The sequence below is a fragment of the Jaculus jaculus genome, chromosome 3, assembly GCF_020740685.1.
Source record: "Jaculus jaculus isolate mJacJac1 chromosome 3, mJacJac1.mat.Y.cur, whole genome shotgun sequence".
Taxonomy (NCBI): Eukaryota; Metazoa; Chordata; class Mammalia; order Rodentia; family Dipodidae; genus Jaculus; species Jaculus jaculus.
The window spans coordinates 150,219,182-150,237,299 of record NC_059104.1 but is presented as its reverse complement, the minus strand read 5'-3'; the positions used below and the strand labels follow the sequence as shown (position 1 = coordinate 150,237,299).

The 18,118-nt window shown below is 42.9% G+C and overlaps 1 protein-coding gene across 1 annotated transcript in view; it reads right to left on the bottom strand.

Moving 5' to 3' along the window:
• Znf592 (zinc finger protein 592) overlaps positions 1 to 18,118 on the bottom strand; it is a 67,516-nt gene that overhangs the window by 39,777 nt on the left and 9,621 nt on the right. The window contains exon 2 of the mRNA XM_045145010.1: positions 2,968 to 3,073. The gene's annotated coding sequence lies outside the window, so the exon portion shown is untranslated. The remainder of the gene's footprint in view (positions 1 to 2,967; positions 3,074 to 18,118) is intronic.

The window sequence follows — 18,118 nt, the reverse complement described above, 5'->3', positions numbered from 1 at the left end:
TTTAAAAAAATATTTAATTATTTATTTATTTGAGAGAAAGAGAATATGAATATGGGTATGCCAGGGTTTTTTGCCACTGCAAACAAACTCCAGATCCATCTGGCCTTATATGTGGGTACTGAGCAATTGAACCCGGACTGGCAGGCTTTGCAAGCACCTTTAACCACTGAGCTGTCTCCTCAACTTCTCTTTTCTTTTTCTTCCCCTTCCCTCATTCCCTCCTCCATACTAAGTGTTCTCATGCTCATGCTCTCCTGCCTTCCCTCTCTCTCCCCCTTTCTACCTCTCTGGGTTCCTTCTTTCTCTTTTCTCTCCATAGAGATCTGAGCATCCTCTCAGCATGACTGCTCAGCCCTAAGAGTGGTCAGCCTTCTGCAGGGAAGCAAGGCCCCAGCCAAGGCAGCTTCTCACCATACCCAACATCCATCCAGATGTGTCCACATGTGTGTCCACTGTAATATCCCTATTGATCTAAGGGAATGATAGAAAACAATGTGCCCACTGGTCATTATGTGCCTTTTTACCATCAGACAAAATGGAATATGAAGAGCCCTCATTTTAGCTAGATGTGGTAGCAAATATCTGTAGTCCCAGCTACATGGAAGGCTGAGACGGGATTGCATGAGGAAGGCTGAGATGGGATTGCATGAGCCCAGGAGCTTGAGGCCAGTATGGACAACACAGAGATTCATCTCAAAACAACAAAGCATTAAAGCATTATATTTCTCTCTTTAAGACATATACTGAAACACATAAAATGAATACTATCTGGAATTTACCTTAACATAACACAGAACAGGAAGAAGAGAACAGGGAGGGCACACACATGAAACAAGATAGGCCATAAATCATTAACTGTTGAATCTGGGTAAGGAACATATGGAGGTTTATGTGAAATTATTTTTTCAGGACAATAACAACTTGCCTAGTGGACTCCATAGCTCAAACTTAGATAAGCATGAAGGTTACACCCCCCACCAAGACATAATAATTAACTAACAGAAGAAAATAACAACTGTTGATAAGAATGTGAAAAATTAGAATCCAAGGCCAGGCATGGTTGTACACACCTTTAATCCCAGCACTCAGGAGGCAGAGGTAGGAGGATGTAAATTCGAGACTAACCTGAGATTACATAGTGAATTCCAGGCCAGTCTGGACTAGAGCAAGACCCTACCCTCAAAAAAAAAAACTGGAATCCACATATATCACTGGAAGGGATATAAAGTAGTATAGCCACTATAACATGGGAATGCCTCAAAAAATTAAACACAGACCACCACATGTCCCCGCAATTTTGCTTCTGGGCATAAACTCTGAGCATAGTAGTGGAATGTGGAGGTGCAAACCTGTAATCTCAGCATTTAGGAGACTGAAACAGGAAAATAATAAGTTCAAGGTTAGTCTGAGCTACACAGCAAGACCCTATCTCAACACACAGACACACACACACACACACGAAGAGAGGCAGGAAGAAGATCCTCAAGATATTTGCACACCCATGTTCACACATTCATAGCAGAAATATTCATAATACCCAAAAATTTTGAATGAATGAACAGCTAAACAAACTGAAGAATATACACAAATGGAATATTTATTTTAAAAAAGGAATGGGGGAGCCAGGAGTGGTGGTACATGCCTTTAATCCCAATACCAGGGAGGCAGAGGTAGGAGGATCACTGTGAGTTCAAGGCCACCCTGAGACTACAGAATGAGTTCCAGGTCAGCCTGGGCTGGAATGAGACCCTACCTTGAAAACCCAAAAAATAAAAAAATAAAATAAAAAGGAATGGGACTAGGGATGAGGTCAGTGGTAGAGTACTTGCTTAGCATGCATAAAGCTCTATGTTCAACCAATAATACTAAAAAGACAAGACTGAGAAGATGGCATAGTCGTTAAAGGTGCCTGCATGTAAAGCCTGCTGGTTTGGATTTAATTCCCCAGTACCCCACGCACAAAGTGGTGTATGCATCTGGAGCTCATTTGCAGCAACAAGAGACCACCTGTTGGGCCCTGGCATGTCCAAACACTTATTCTCTCCCCTTGCAAATAAATAAATTAAAATATTTTTAATTTTTAAAAAAATAAAGAAAAAGGAAATTCTAATACACATGTTAAGTGAGATAAGCAAGGCATAATAAATACTGAATGGTTCCACTTATATGATGTCCCCAGAGCAAGCTAATTCATAGATGAAGGTAAAATAATAGCTGCCAAGAGTGTGGAGGAGGCAGACAGGGACAATTGTTTTTTTAAAAATATTTTTAATAAATTGAAGTAAATGGGCCAAAAAATTTTTTTTTATTTATTTACTTGACATAGAGAAAGAGGAGAGAGAGAGAGAGAGAGAGAGAGAATGGGTATACCAGGGCCTCCAGCCACTGCAAATGAACTCCAGTTGCATGCACCACCTTGTGCATCTGGCTAACGTGGGTCCTGGGGAATCAAACTTGGGTCCTTTGGCTTTGCAGGCAAATGCCTTAACCGCTAAGCCATCCTCCAGCCCAGGAGACTATTGTTTGATGGAACAGAGTTGTAATACAGAATGATATAAAGTTCTGGAGATGGTGGTAATGCACAACAGAGAATGAACTTAAGTTCCACTCTACATATGAAAATTATATATTTGGGCTGGAGAGATGGCAGTGGTTAAAAACATTTGCCAGCAAAGCCTGACTGTTCAGGGTTTGATTCCTCAGTACCCATGTAAAGTCAGATGCACAAAGTGGCACATGCATCTGGAGTTTGTTTGCAAGGGCAAGAGACCCTAATGCACCCATTTCCTCTCTCTCATTCTCTCTCTCCCTCTCTCTCCTTGCAAGTAAATAAAAATATTTAAAATAAAAATTACTAATTTTGTTGTGTGTATTTTACCACCAAAACAAAGCCCAAGGAACAGAAAAGCTCTCTTGTGTCCAAACTCAGCTCTTCAAGGCCAGCTCAGGTCAGCCTAGACATCATACCTTAGTGAGGTTCTCAAAACAAGGGTGTGGTGAGCGTTGCTGGGGGAGTAGAGCTGCGGAGAAAGGAAAAACTACCTAGGCACATGGTCTAGTGTCCAAACACCACCTAGGGAAAGAAGAAAAACAAAATGCTTTTTAAATGGGTTTGAAAGTAAATGTTTAAAGTAAGGAAAGAGAGTTTAAGAAAACTAATTAACAAACATCCCAGTGTAGTACAACCCTGAGAAAAACCTCTAACATAAATTCAAAGCTGGTCCCAAAACTCTTCCCAGCACCCTTCACCTATCACAGCATGATGGTAGAGCAGAGACTCTACCTAGGTTCAAATCCTAGCTAACAGCTGGCCATGTGACCTTGGGCAAGAATCTGCACCTGTGGTCAGCTTCCTATATTTAAAATGGAGCTGTCAAAGGGATTCCATGGGTTAATATTTGTAAAGCTCTTATTACATTGCCTTTCACACAACAAATGCATGTGTTTGTGAAGTGCTATGCCAACCTCAGTAGCAGGCAAACTTCCCTTCCCCTGCTCACACATTCCAGATTTCTGAGAAGCAGCACTCAGAGGACAAAGCAGCAAGCAATGTGACCCTGGTTTGCCCAGGCCTCCACACAGGTCCTCCAGTGCTCAAGATACCTACTGAAGCTAAGAAAACAAAATGTCAGGGAGCAGGGATGGGGGAAGCAGAGGAGAGAGCACGTAAAAGCTGGGAAATCACAGATGGGGAGAAGACTAAGGGGACAAGCACTGAGCAATTGAGAAGAATGAGAAGAAATATGAACAGCCAGCAGAACACATTTAAACAAAAAAACTAGGTGGTTTTCAACTATAACTGAACTTGAGGGATCACCTTGGGAACTTTGGAAATTACTAATGCTTGGTCACTACCCCTCAAAATTCAGATTTAACTGGCCAGTGTTTAGAAACACTAGTTTACAGTCCATTAGGTACATGAGCTTACACATGATAGAATGAGGGCTGCAGAGACGCCTTAGCAGTTAATGCACTTGCCTGCAAAACCTAAGGACCCAGGTTAGATTCCCCAGTACCCACATAAGCCAGATGCACAAGGTTGCACATGTGTCTGGAGTTTGTTTGCAGTGATTGGAGGCCCTCGTGTGCCCATTCATTCCCCCTCCCTATTTCTCAAATAAATAAATATTTTTAAAAGAAAAAAATAATAAATGATAGCATGAAAGTGAGATATGGTGGGGCATCTATAACCCCAGTAGTCAGTAAGACAGTGCATTCAAGGCCAGCCTGTACCAAAAAACAAGGAAAGGCTGGGGATGTTACTCAGTTGATAAGACTGCTTGCCTAGCATGCACAAAGTCATGTATTCAATCACCCTATAAAACTAAGCATATAAGAGGTCATAGTGGCACACACTTTTAATCCCAGCCAGAGGTAGGAGGATCACCATGAGTGCAAGGCCACCCTGAGACTACAGAGCAAATTCCAAGTCAGCGTTGGCTAAAGGGAGACCCTACCTCAAAAAAAAAAAAAAAAAACAAAACTAAGCACAGTAGTACATACTTGTAATACTAGTACTTGGAGGTAGAAATAGGAAGATCAGGAATTTAAAATCAGTCTTAGCTAGATAGCAAGCTTGAGGGTATAGCCTAGGCTATATAACAACCTGTCTCAAACAAACAAAAATGCAAACTTAATCCCAGCACTCAGGAGGCAGAGGTAGGAGGATTGCTACAAGTTCAAGGCCATCCTGAGACTACATAGCAAATTCCAGGTCAGCCTGGGCTAGAGTGAAATCCTACTTTGAAAAAAAGAATAGGAGATGGCTTAGCATTAAGATGCTTGCCTACAAAGCCTAAGGACCCAGGTTCAATTCCCCAGGACAAACATAAGCCAGATGCACAAGGTGGTACATGTCTGGAGTTCATTTGCAGCAGCTAGAAGTCCTGACATGCCAATTTTTTTTTCTTTCTCTCATAAATAAATAAATGTAAACTAGCAAAAACTAACATCTAGCCAGGTATGGTGGCATATGTCTTTAATCCCAGCATTTGGGAGGCAGAGGTAGGAGGATCACTGTGAGTTTGAGGTCACCCTGAGACTACATAGTGAATTCCAAGTCAGCCTGGACTAGAGTGAAACCCTACCTCAAAAAAAAACAAAAATAAAAAATAAAACAAAACACCCAAACTGTAACATCTAAATTAGGACAAAAGGCAGAGACTGGATTAGGAATATGTTAGGTCTGTTGTTCAGTGGTGAATACACACTAAGGTGCTCCAATGAGTGTACCTGGTTATTTACTCCAGGCTAACCTCAGTGGCAATAGCCATGAGACACTGTCAGGTTATCCAGCCAGTGTTTGATGTACACTAAACAGCCTGGCTGCAGAGAGGGCCTAACAGATCTGAGTAGTGTCAGGCTTTACTGACCCAGGCTGGTTACTTCTCCTGGATCATCCGGATTAGAGACTCAGGCTTGGATGTACGGGAACTTCACAGTTTATAAGTTACTATTCTTACTTCATAAGGAACTTACCAGTGAGTGAAAGAACAGTAGTACTCAAAGGAGGGCCAGGCTCTTGCCTGCCTACATGGAGCAAGATGCTTCTGTACTCTGAGCTCTAAACTGGGGAGTCAACTTTCATATTTCTATTTCCCAACATGCTATCTTCCTAGGATGCTACTGGATGTAGCACAAATTTTCCTTCAGTTTGGTATTGAGACATTCACTACAGTCCTTGTCGTAATTATGACATACCTCAGAGTTTTGTAAGACCAGGATTAGTAAACATTGTTCTAGAATATCATTCGAGATTAGAGGTTTTTACAATACTAGAAACATGAAGTCTGTCAGAGCCAAAGAAACTCTAGGAAAACATTAAGTTTAAGCCACTCACTCTACAAGCAAGGAAAATGAGGCCCAGAGAAGTGAGGTAATCAAACCAGAAGTGATATATAAACCAAAGAATTTTTGTTACTATGGGAGACTCCTGTTGTTCCTGGGAAGACCACAGGACTCTGCCTTAGCCTTCCCATCAGAGGGGCTGACTGCTCCTACTCACAGTAAGAATTTGAATCTCCATTAAATGCTGGAGAAAGAGCTTACTGAACCCTTAAACCAGTAATACTCAGCCAGGATGCACACTGGAAACACCTAGGCAGCAGACCTAATGCCTGCTTCCAGCTCAAACTAATTAAGTTCCAGAGTTCATACCTTCCTCACTCCTTAAGCACTCTCTGGCCACCAGGGCTTTTACATTTGCTTCGTTCCCTCCATCTGACTTTTCTTCCATCAGACACTTCCACAGCTGGCTCTCATCTCCTCAATGATTATTCTGACCCCCCCCCCTCTCTTTTGAGACCAAGTCTTTAAATGACCCAGATTGGTCTTACTTAAACTTGCATCCTCCTGCCTCAGCCTCCCAAATAATATGCTTTATTTTTCTATTTAAAATAGGAAATCCAATCATGGGGCATGGTGGTGCATGCCTTTAATCCCAGCACTCAGGAGGCAGTGGTAGGAGGACTGCTGTGAGTTCGAGGGCACCCTGAGACTCCATAGTGAATTCCAGGTCAGCCTGGGCTAGAGTGAGACCCTACCTCCAAAAAAAAAGGAAATCCAGAGGTTGAAGGGATAACTCAGCAGGTAAAGTGCTTGCACTCAAGCATGAAGGCCTAAGTTTGGATCCCCAGTACCCATATAAAATGTCGGACATGGTGGTGTGCTGTGGAGGTAGACACGGGAGTACTGGAGGCTCAGTGGCTAACCAGTCTTTCCAAATCAGTGGGCTCTAGGTTCAGTAAGAGGACCTGTCTCAGGGCTACAGATGGTTTAGCAGTTAGGGCACTTGCCTGCAAAGCCCAAGGACCAGGTTCAATTCCCCAGAACCCACATAAGCCAGATGTACAAGGTGGTGCATACATCTGGAGTTCATTTGCAGTGGCTAGAGGCCCTGGCATGCCCATTCAATCTCTCTCTCTCTCTCTCTCTCTCTCTGTCTCCTCTCTCTTAAACAAATAAAGTATTAAAAAAAAAAAAAAAGCAAAGAGGCCCTGTGTCAAAGAATAAGATGGAGCTGGGCATGGTGGCACACACCTTTAGCCTCGGCACTGGGGATGCTGAGGTAGGAGGATCTTGTGAGTTCAAGGCCAGCCTAGAGCTACACAGTGAGTTCCAGGTCAGCCTGGGGTAGAGAGAGACCCTGCCCTGGGGAAAAAAGGGATATAAGATAGAGAACAACTAAGGAAGATTCCCAACATTGACCTCTGGCCCCCACATGTACATACACGTGTGCCCACACACATGAACTTACATACATACATACACACCACACACAAATAAACAAGTAAATAAATAGAAGTTCAGGGCTGGGGATGTAACTCAGTAGTACAGTGCTTGCCTAGCATTTGTGAGGCCCCTGGGTTCAAGCTCTAGTACCACAGAAAGGAAATCTGCCTTCCTACTAAGCCTCTGATCAATCATACCTGCTTTATTTTCCTTTATATACATCTCACCAACTCTCATACATATTTTTTTGTTTACTACCTATAAATCCAAAATCATTAGAATATGAGCTCCATGACTTTGTTTCCCACTATGTCCCCAGAATAGTGTCTGGCATATAAGAATCCCTCAAACATTTATTCAAGAAAGTAATGCACATATCAAAATCACCAATCTCAAAACATGACTTGCTGCTAAGCATAGTAACTCCTTCCTATAATCCTAGGATTCAGAAGACTGGGCAAGAAGATCTCAAGTTTGATGCTGCTAACCTGAGCTGCACAGTAAAACTGTCTCAAAAAAAAAAAAAAAAAAAGATTGAGAAACAATGGCTAGAAGCCAAATGAAACAGAAACCATTTAAAAATAAGTGTTTCCAGTCAATTAATTCCCAAAATAGGTTTATGAGTTGAAGACAATTTGTCCTGACAACAAAACTATGAAAAGAGAAGATGTGAAAGGTGATGAAACAAATGGACGTCAGGTAGTACCTAATGTTCATATATTTTCTTTTCTTTTTTTTTTTTAAGATTTTACTTATTTATTTATTTATTAGAGACAGAGAGAGGGAGAGAGAATGGGCACAACCAGGACCTCTAGCCACTGCAAACGAACTCCAGATGCATGTGCCACCATGTGCATCTGGCTCACATGGGACCTGGAGAATCAAACCTCAGTCCTTAGGTTTCACAGGCATGTACCTTAACCACTACGCCATCTCTCCAGCCCACGTTCATATATTTTCATAAGATAGCCCCAAGCAGACTGCTGCACCCATAGGAAACAGCTTTCAGCAGACCAGAAAGGATAGCTTTTCTCTGGTGGTATAGGTGGAGATGCCTAGTAAGAATATAGCTATAGTGCACCAATCATCAACCTGGAGGTCCCTGTTTCCTAGCTCCTCCTTACACCTCATCTACTTTCACTCAATATTGGTTGCCAGATGTAATTTCAGCACTCAGGAGGATGAAGCAGGAAAACTGCTATGAGCTGAGGCCAGCCTGAACTACAAAGTAAGACCATCTCAAAAATTAAAATAAAAATTTAAAATGACAATATTCACCAGGCATGGTGGTGCACGCCTTTAATCCCAGCACTTGCGAGGCAGAGGTAAGAGGATCACTGTGAGTTCGAGGCCACCCTGAGACTACATAGTGAACTCCAGGTCAGCTTGGGCTACAGTGAGACCCTACCTTGGAAGATATTAAAAAAAAAAAAAAAAAAGAAAGAAAAGATAATACTAACTGACCACCTACCATGTGCCCAACCTTGCTCCAGAACAGACTAAGTTCCTACCATGTGTAGCTGACAACATACTAGGAGAAAGACACAGATTCGTATGTCATGGAGTCAAAAAGCCTTTCTCCCCACATGTGGCATCTCCCACCTTTAATCCCACTCAGAAGGCTAAGGCAGGAGGACTTCTGTGAGTTGGAAGCCAGCTACAGGGTAAGTTACAGGTCAACCTGGGCTAGAGCAAGCCCCTGCATGGAAAAAAAAGAGAGGGGGGGAGCCTTTCTCAATTGCAGAAATTGGAGGAAGTGAGAGAACAAGCCTTATGAATACAGGGGAAGGTGTTTTAGGCAGAGACAAAAAGGCCCTGAAGCAGGAGTGGTAGGGGTGAGGATGGAGATAGGCAGATCTGATTAATGGATGGAAGGCCACTGCAGACTGAATTTTACTTTGCAAGAGGCTTTCAAGTGAGGAATGGTGTGTTCTAACATTTTAAAAGCATCACTCTCAGGGCTGGAGGGATGGCTAATCAGTTAGGGCATTTGCCTGCAAAGCCAAAGGACCCAGGTTCAATTCCCCAGGACCCACATTAGCAAGATGCACAAGGGGGCACACACATCTGGAGTTCTTCAGCAGTGGCTGGAGTGCCCATTCTCTTCTCTTCTCTCTCTCTCCTTCCCTCCTTCTTTCTTTGTCAAATGAATAATAAAATAAAATAATAAATTTTTAAAAAATCACTCTCCTTGACCTATCATCTATCAGTCACTGGAAAGAATAAGATCTGTCTGTTTTCTCCCTGAAGAATGCTCTCAGATTTTTGTTTTGTTTGGTTTTATTCAAGGCAAGGTCTCATTGTAGCCCAGGCTGACCTGACTCCATGGCTCCAGGCTAGCCTGGAACTCACAGCAATCTTCCTACCTTATCCTCCCAAGTGCTGTGATTAAAGAGGTGCACCACTACGCCCAGCTTGTTCTCAAATTTATTTAACTGAGTATACATACCTTTGTTTTTTTAAACATTTTATTTATTTATGTGTTAGAGAGAAGGAAAGAGAAAATAAGTACGCCAGGGCCCATAGCCACTGCAAGTGAATTCCAGGTGCATAGACCACCATCTACGCCTGGCTTAATGTGGGTACTGGGGAATTGAACCTGGGTAAGCACCTTTACTGCTAAGCCATCGCTCCAGACTTGTTTATTTTGTTTTTTTTTGTTGTTGTGGTGTGTTTTTTTTTTTGTTTTGTTTTGTTTTTTTTTGTTTTTTTTTTTTTTGAGGTAGGATCTCACTCTAGCCCAGGCTGACCTGGAATTCACTCTGTAGTCTCAGGGTGGCCTTGAACTCACAGCCATCCTCTTACCACTGCCTCCCGAGTGCTGGGATTAAAGGCGTGCGCCACCATGCCCGGCTATGACCTGTTTGTTTTTAAATGGGGTTCTCTAGCCCAGGCTGGCCAGGAACTCATGGCAATCCTCCTACTTCAGCCTCCCAACTGCTGGAACTAAAGACATGTGCCACCCAACCAGTGTTTTGTTTTGTTTTGCTTTCCCCTGAGGTAGGGTCTCACTCTAGCCTGGGCTGACCTGGCATTCACTATGTAGTCTCAGGGTGGCCTTGAACTCATGGCGATCCTCCTTCCTCTGCCTCCTGAGTGCTGGAACTAAGGAATGCACCACACACCCGGCCTATTCCAGACACATGTCACCCTGTGCATCTGGCTTTACATGAGTACTTGGAAATCGAACCTGTGTCCTTAAGCTTCACAGGCAAGCACCTAAACCACTAAGCCATCTTTCCAGCTGTTTTTTGTTACTTGGTTTTTCTTTTTCCTTTTTTTGTGTGTTAATTGGTTTTTGTTTTTTAATAACCAACCCCCTCCCAGTCTTAAAGATTCATCTCAAATGCCTCAAAGTCCTCATACCCAATGCCAGCCACATTGTACCTCACACCCCAATCAACAGATGACACCAGGTGGGATTAGTGTCAGAAGGGTGGTGACAGAAGGGAGGTGGCTTAGAAGCCTGGGCCTTCAGCAACTGACAGCCATGCAAAGTTCTAGCTATTCATGGCAGCCTACACCTGTGATTCTAGCACTTGGGAGGTGAAGGCAGGATTAGGAGTTCAAGGTCAGCCTGAGCTACATGAGCCCCTGTCTCAGAAACAAAAACCCTTTTCCTACCCTTACTTCTCCGGCCATGTAAGAGTATTTCTCTTCAGAGGCCTATTACCCAAGTGTCTGTATGGGTCCCAGTCTTTCTCTGTTAACATAATTAATTCCTGGTAATTAGTTTACTATCTGATGGTGAACTACAACTACTAAGAATATGACCTCTTGCAGGGGATGTAAATATTTGAAAAAAGAGACTCTGAAGATGGAAATACTAAAGTCTCAGGCTCAGAGGAATGGAGTATGGCATAGAATGAGGGTAGTAAGGAACAATTAAGAGACAAATGGCTGAGGTATGGCTCAGTGGTAAAGTTCTTTCTGAGCATGTTAAAGGGCCTGCACCCAAAGTGAAAAGGGTAGGGACTGGGGGAGCAAGTGAACTAATGAAAGGTGAAATTATACAACTTCCCCTACCTCTCTCCTCCCAAATGGCCACTTGATAACTTGGGTGCTAAAGATGTTCCCAAAGGTAATCCCAGCCACCTCAGATTAGTGGACAGTAATCACCACCCTCAGAAAGAAAAGCCCCCTTAACACACTTCTAGTCTAGAAACAAATTGTTCTCTACTTGGTGGGTGTGATGGCACACGCCTTTAATCCCAGCACTAGGGAGGCCAAGGTAGGAGGATTGCTGTGAGTTCAAGGCCAGCCTGAGACTACATAGTGAATTCTAGGTCAGCCTGGACTATAGCAAGACTCTACCTCAAAAAAAAAAAAAAAAATATGTGTGTGTGTGTGTGTGTGTGTAGTGTGTGTGTGTGTGTGTGTGTGTGTATGTATGTATATGTATGTATGTATGTGTATATATTTCTTTTTTTTGTTTGTTTGTTTGTTTTTCGAGTTAGGGTCTCACTCTGGCTCAGGCTGACCTGGAATTCACTATGTAGTCTCAGGGTGGCCTCGAACTCTCAGTGATCCTCCTACCTCTGCCTCCCGAGTGCTGGGATTAAAGGCGTGCGCCACCACGCCCAGCTTGTATGTGTATATATTTCTTTACTTGCTTGCAGTGGGAGAAGTCCTAAGTGCAAAATGCATTTTACAACATGAGCATCCTATACTCCACAGAGCACCAAGCTCTGGGCTGGGCCAAGGGGGTAAACTTTATACTTGACTGTAGATTGTTAATGGTGCAGGGAGAGAAAAAAAAAAAAAAACTCTTGTAGAATTTTTGTTGTTGTTGTTTTTTGTTTTGAGAGAGAGAAAGAATGTGCACACCACAGCCTCTAGCCACTACATACAAACTCCAGACACATGCACTACCTTGTGCATCTGGCTTATGTGGGTACTAGAAAACTGAACCCAGGTCAGTAGGCTTTGCAGGCAAAAGCCTTAGCCACTGAGAAATCTCTCCGGCCCTCTGCAAGATCTTAAATACAAGTAAACATTCTTGTACTAGGCAAGGTGACTCATAATAATAGCACCAGAGAGGCTGAGGCAGGAGGATTATCAGTTCAAAGCCTACCTGGGGCTACACAGTGAGACCCTGTCTCAAAGAAAAAGAGAGGAGCTAGAGAAATGGCTTAATGATTAAGGTACTTGCTTGTGAAGCCTAAGGACCCAGGTTTGATTCTCCAGTACACACATAAGCCAGATGTACAAAGTAACACACCTGTCTGGAATTCATGTGCAGTGGCTTGAGGCCCTAGCATGCCCATTTTTTTCTCTCTCTCTCTTTCTGTATTTCTTTCTTTCTGACTCTTTCTCAGTCTCCCAAATAAATAAGACAATAGAATAAAATGTAAATTTAAAAATGGAAAGGAAAGAAGGAAGTAAGGAGGGAGGGAAGAAGGGAGAAGAGAAGGAAGAAGGGGAGAGAGAAGGAGGGAGAGGAGGAAGAAAAAAAGAAAAATAGCTGGGCATAGTGGCTCATGCCTTTTATATGCTAGCACTATTATAATATTATATATTTTATATTATATTATATTATTATATTTTTTATATATATATAATATAGCACTATATTAATGCTACTCTCACTTTTGGTTAGCACTGAGTGGGGAAGCTGAGGTATAAAGATCTCCCTTAATTCAAAGCCAGCTTGGGCTAGAGTAGATACTACCTCAAAATACTGAAAAGGGGCACATGCATCTGGAGCTCCTTTGCAGTGGCTGAAGGCTACGGAACGTCCATTCTCTCTCTCTACTCTCTCAAATACCGGGAGGGAGGAAGAAAGGGGGGGTGGACTTTTTTGAGGCAGGGTCTTTAGCCCAGGCTGACCTGGAACTCACTCTGTACTCCAGGCTGGCCTTGAGCCATGACAATCCTCCTGCCTCAGCCTCCCAATGAGCCATGACACCTGATTTTACATAGGAACTTTAAAGACATGAGAGCCTGTAAAGACCCAGTAAGCACTTCTCTTTTTTTTTTTTTTTTTTTCTGTTTTTTGCTTTTTGAGGTAGGGTCTCACTCTAGCCCAGGCTGACCTGGAATTCACTAAGGAGTCTCAGGGTGGCCTTGAACTCACGGCAATCCTCCTACCTCTGCCTCCCAAGTGCTGGGATTAAAGGCGTGCACCACCATGCCCAGTTCAGTAAGTACTTCTCTCTTTTTTTTTTTTAATTTTTATTAGCAGTTTCCATGATTATAAAAAAAATCCCATGTTAATTCCCCCCCCATTTTCTCCTTTGAAATTCCATTCTCCATCATATTACCTCCCTGTCACAATCATTGTACTTACATATATACAATATCAACCTATTAAGTACCCTCCTCCCTTCCTTTCTCTTCCCTTTATGTCTCCTTTTTAACTTACTGGCTTCTGCTACTAAGTATTTTCATTCTCACACAGAAGCCCAGTCACCTGTAGCTAGGATCCACACATGAGAGAGAACATGTTGCGCTTGGCTTTCTGAGCCTGGGTTACCTCACTTAGTATAATCCTTTCCAGGTCCGTCCATTTTTCTGCAAATTTCATAACTTCATTTTTCTTTACCACTGAGTAGAACTCCATTGCATAAATGTGCCACATCTTCATTATCCACTCATCAGTTGAGGGACATTTAGGCTGGTTCCATTTCCTAGCTATTATAAATTGAGCAGCAATAAACGTGGTTGAGCACGTTCAGTAAGTACTTCTCTTAATGTTCATACCCAAATATTAATGCTACTCTCACTTTTGGTTAGAGAAGCTTCTCTCTTCAGATGGCAGTGACCACTGGGATGACCCAAAAGGCAACATAGTGCTGAAAAGAAGTGACAGGGGAGTGCTCAGCACTGAAACATCTCTATCACACCCTCCAAGGCTCAGGGTCTATTGTAGAAGAGGTGGTAGAAAGAATGCAAGAGCCAAAGGAAGGGTAGGACTCCTTACAACGTGCTCCTCCAGACACAAAATGGCCTGGATATCCATGACCTTGCAGTGCCTGGCACTACCTACAAGGAGGAAAAGATCATGACATCAAAATAAAAGAGAGACTGATTGACAGGGGAAGGGGATATGATGGAGAATGGAATTCCAAAGGGGAAAGTGGGGGGAGGGAGGATATTACCATGGGTTATTGTCTACAGTTATGGAAGTTGTCAATTAAAAGAAAGAAGGCTGGAAAGATGGCTCAGCAGCTTAAAAAGCCTGCTTTCAAAGACTGTCAGCCCAGGTTCAATTTCCCAGTACCCACATAAAGCCAGATGCACAAAGTGGCACATACACCTAGAGTTCATTTGCAGCAGCAAGAGACCCTGCCATGCCCAAGCTGTCACTGTCTCTCTCTAAAATAAATTTGAAAGAATGAAAGAAAGGATATAATGGAAGAAATAAAACAGTAATATTGATCATACATCTAGATATCTTTAAGGGCCTGAAGTTTTTTTGTTTTTTTTTAATCAGTGAAGTCATTTTACAACCTCATTTTGTGCAATTCAGGGCTAGAGGTCTGTCAAACAAAGCCAAGACAGAAAGCAGTCCTTTCAAGCCCATAAAAACCTGAACAGCTGCTTAGTGCACACCCATGCACTTCCTTCTCCTCTGAAAGCCAAAACTCAGCCTCAGCTGTGTTTTCAACCCTCAGATAGTCCAGATACGGGTTGTGGTTACAGTGGACACGTACCTTCAAAATTCCTTGCTATGGTTTCTGTCCTTTGGCTTTCTCAAGGAACACATTTGACTAGGAAACTGATTTAGTAGAAAGGTGAGTGTTGTAAACTGCAGCAAACTGGGAATATAAGTGAAGCCACAGCCTACCTGACTTGGGCAGTATGGATACAATGTTCTTACATGCAAAGACTAGAAGGAGGAAGGAATTGTTCCTGCTAAGTGGGGAACTCCCAGGAATGCATGGGGCTTACACATGCTTTACCCGTACTTTAAGCCTCTTGGTCTCCAAGTTATAATAGTAAGATCTCTGTTATCTTCCATAGGGATATGTAGTAGAATGAATTAAGTGGGTCCACAGGAGAGGGTCCCTGGCCACATCAGAAACTTAGAGATAGTATACACCTGTAATCCCAGCCCAGGGGAGGCAGCGTTGGGGGGGAGGTGCTGCCAGTTCTAAACTAGCCTGTGACCCTGAAACTTAGGAGGCCAAGGCAGGAGGACCATGAGTTTGAAGGTAGCCTATGCTACATAGCAAAACCTTATGAAAGAAAAAACATAGAGAGAAAGAGAGGGGGGAAGGAAGGAAAGAAGGGAGGGAGGAAGGGGAAAAGGGGAGAAGAGAGAGAAGAAAGGACAGGGAGGGTCGGGCATGGTGGTGCATGCCTTTAATCTCAGCACTCAGGAGGCAGAGGCAGGAGAATCACCGTGAGCTCGAGGCCACCCTAAGATTACACAGTAAATTCCAGGTCAGTCTGGGCTAGAGTGAGACCCTACCTTGAAAAAAAAAAAAAAAGAAAGAAAGAAAGAAAAGAGAGGGAGACAATAGGAGAGAGGGAGAGAGAGAACTGGCTAGCTGGGAAGATGGCTCAGTGGATAAGAGAACTTGCTATACAAGCATGAGGGTCTGAGAAAGCCTAAATTCTATCCCCAGCACTCAGGTAAAAAGCTGGATGTGGCCACATACACCTGTAACACTAGACCTATGGTGAGCAGACAGGAGTCACTGGGGTTCACTGGTCAGCTAGTCTGATGGCAGCTCCAAATTCAGTGAGAGACACCATCTCAAGGAAATAATGGAGAAGACTGTTCTCTTCTGCCCTCAATCATATACACATCTGCCTATTACACATGTGCATACCAAAAGAAAGAAAGAAAAAGGAAAGGAAAAGCCTAATGTGGGGCTGGAGAGATGACTCAACAGTTAAGGCGTTTTCCTGCAAAGCGCAACAACCCAGGTTTAATTCCCCACGTAAAGCCAGATGCACGAAGTGGCACATGCGTCTGGAGTTCTTTGCAGTAGCTGGAGGCTCTGGTGCACCCATCCTTTTTCCTCCTTCCTCCTCCCTCTACCCCCTCTCAAATAAGCAAATAAAAAATTTTAAAGCCTGATGTGAAAATACATGATTATAACCCCAGCACAGGGAGGTGAAGGCAAGAGGATGAAAAGTTCAAAGTCAAAGCAAGTTTTAGGCCAACCTGGGCTAGAAACCATGTCTCAAAAATAAACAAATAAATAAGTAAATATGGGCTGGAGAAACAGTTTAGACAAAGCCTGATGAATGGGTTCATTTCCCCAATGCTCAGATACCCAAAGTGCTTCTTTGTCAAGTTCATTTGCAGAGGTAGGAGGTTTTGGTGTGCCCATTCTCATATTCTGTCTCTCTCTCTCTCTCTCTCTCTAATAAATTGATAAATAAAAATGTTGGTGGGTATGTAAATCAGTACAAGGCCCTCGACTCAATCCCGAGCCCACACACACACCCGGGGGAGGTAGGGGGGAGACATACACACAGGCACACCTTTAATTCCAGCACTCAGGAGGCAGAGGTAGGAGGATCTGTGAGTTTGAGGCCTGCCTGGAACTACAGAGTGAGTTCCAGATCAACATGGGCTAGAGTGAGACTCTACCTTGGTGGGGTTGGGGGGAGAGAATCATACAAGTCACATCCTACTCATCACACTATGCTTCCTTAGCTCTCTAGATTCAAGAACTATCCCAGTCAGAGGTGCTAGCCTAATGAACCTGACAGGGCTGCCACCAAGAATACATATCTAATAAAAGCATCTTCCCTCAGAGGTGTAGCCAACTGCAACATTTTACCAGTTGTATAGAGACACAGTTTGTAGGCAGTTTGATTTTTTGCTTTAAGGTCTTCAGTATTTGTCTCCAAAATCAACTACTGGGTATTTGGTTATTTTTGTAAAGATGAGATACATAAAAGCCTTTATAAAACCCAAGTGATAGGGGCTGCACATATAGCTCAGTGGTTAAAGGCACTTGGTTTGCAAAGCCTGCTGGCCTGAGTTTGATTCCCCAGTACCCACATAAAGACAGATGCACAAACTGGTGCACACATCTGGAGTTCATTTAGTAGAAAGAGGCCCTGGCATTCCCATTGTGTGTATGTGTGTGTGTGTGTGTGTGTGTGTCTTTCTGTCTGTCTATCTGCCTGCCTGTATCTCTCTCTGCTTGCAAACCAATAATAAATAAAAATATTTTTAAAGATTCATTGAGGGGCCAGGTGTAGTGGTGCACACCTTTAATAACAGCATTCAGGAAGCAGAGATAGGAGGATCGCCGTGGGTTTGAAGTCACCCTGAGACTACATAATAAATTCCAGGTCAGCCTGGGCTGAAGTGAAACCCTACCTCAAAAACCCAAGAAAAAAAAAATAATTAAATATTTCAATTAATTTAAATTAAATATTTGAAAATTAATTTAAGTGATTAATTTAAAAAAATAAAAATTCCAGTGAGTCAGCTGTGGTGGTACACACCTTCAATCCCAGCATTGGGGAGGCTGAGTAGGAAGACTGCTGTAAATGAGAGGCCAACCTGGTGATACAGAGTGAGTTCCAAGGCTAGAGTAAGTGGGACCCTACCCAAAGAAACAATTTAATAAATTAATTAATTCAAGTGATAGAAAGAAGTTATAAAGAATAAAGACACCACACAAACTCCCCCCAGAGGTAGAGATCTCACAGTACTTTGTCCTCCAGAGTACAAGCATGTTTATTCTGAGTTAGACCTAAGTGAACCTCTTGCATCCTCTGAATGAACCTGTAGATTTATCGCTTTTTTCCCCCTGTGGATTTATTTTTGTGGATGATTCTTTTATATATGCATACATGTGTGTGTGATATACATGCACCCAAGTGTGCATGTGTGTATGTGTGCATGCAAACGTGTGGAGGTCAGAAATGCTATCTATCCCCCTGCTGCTCTTTTTTTGAGACAGGTTCACTC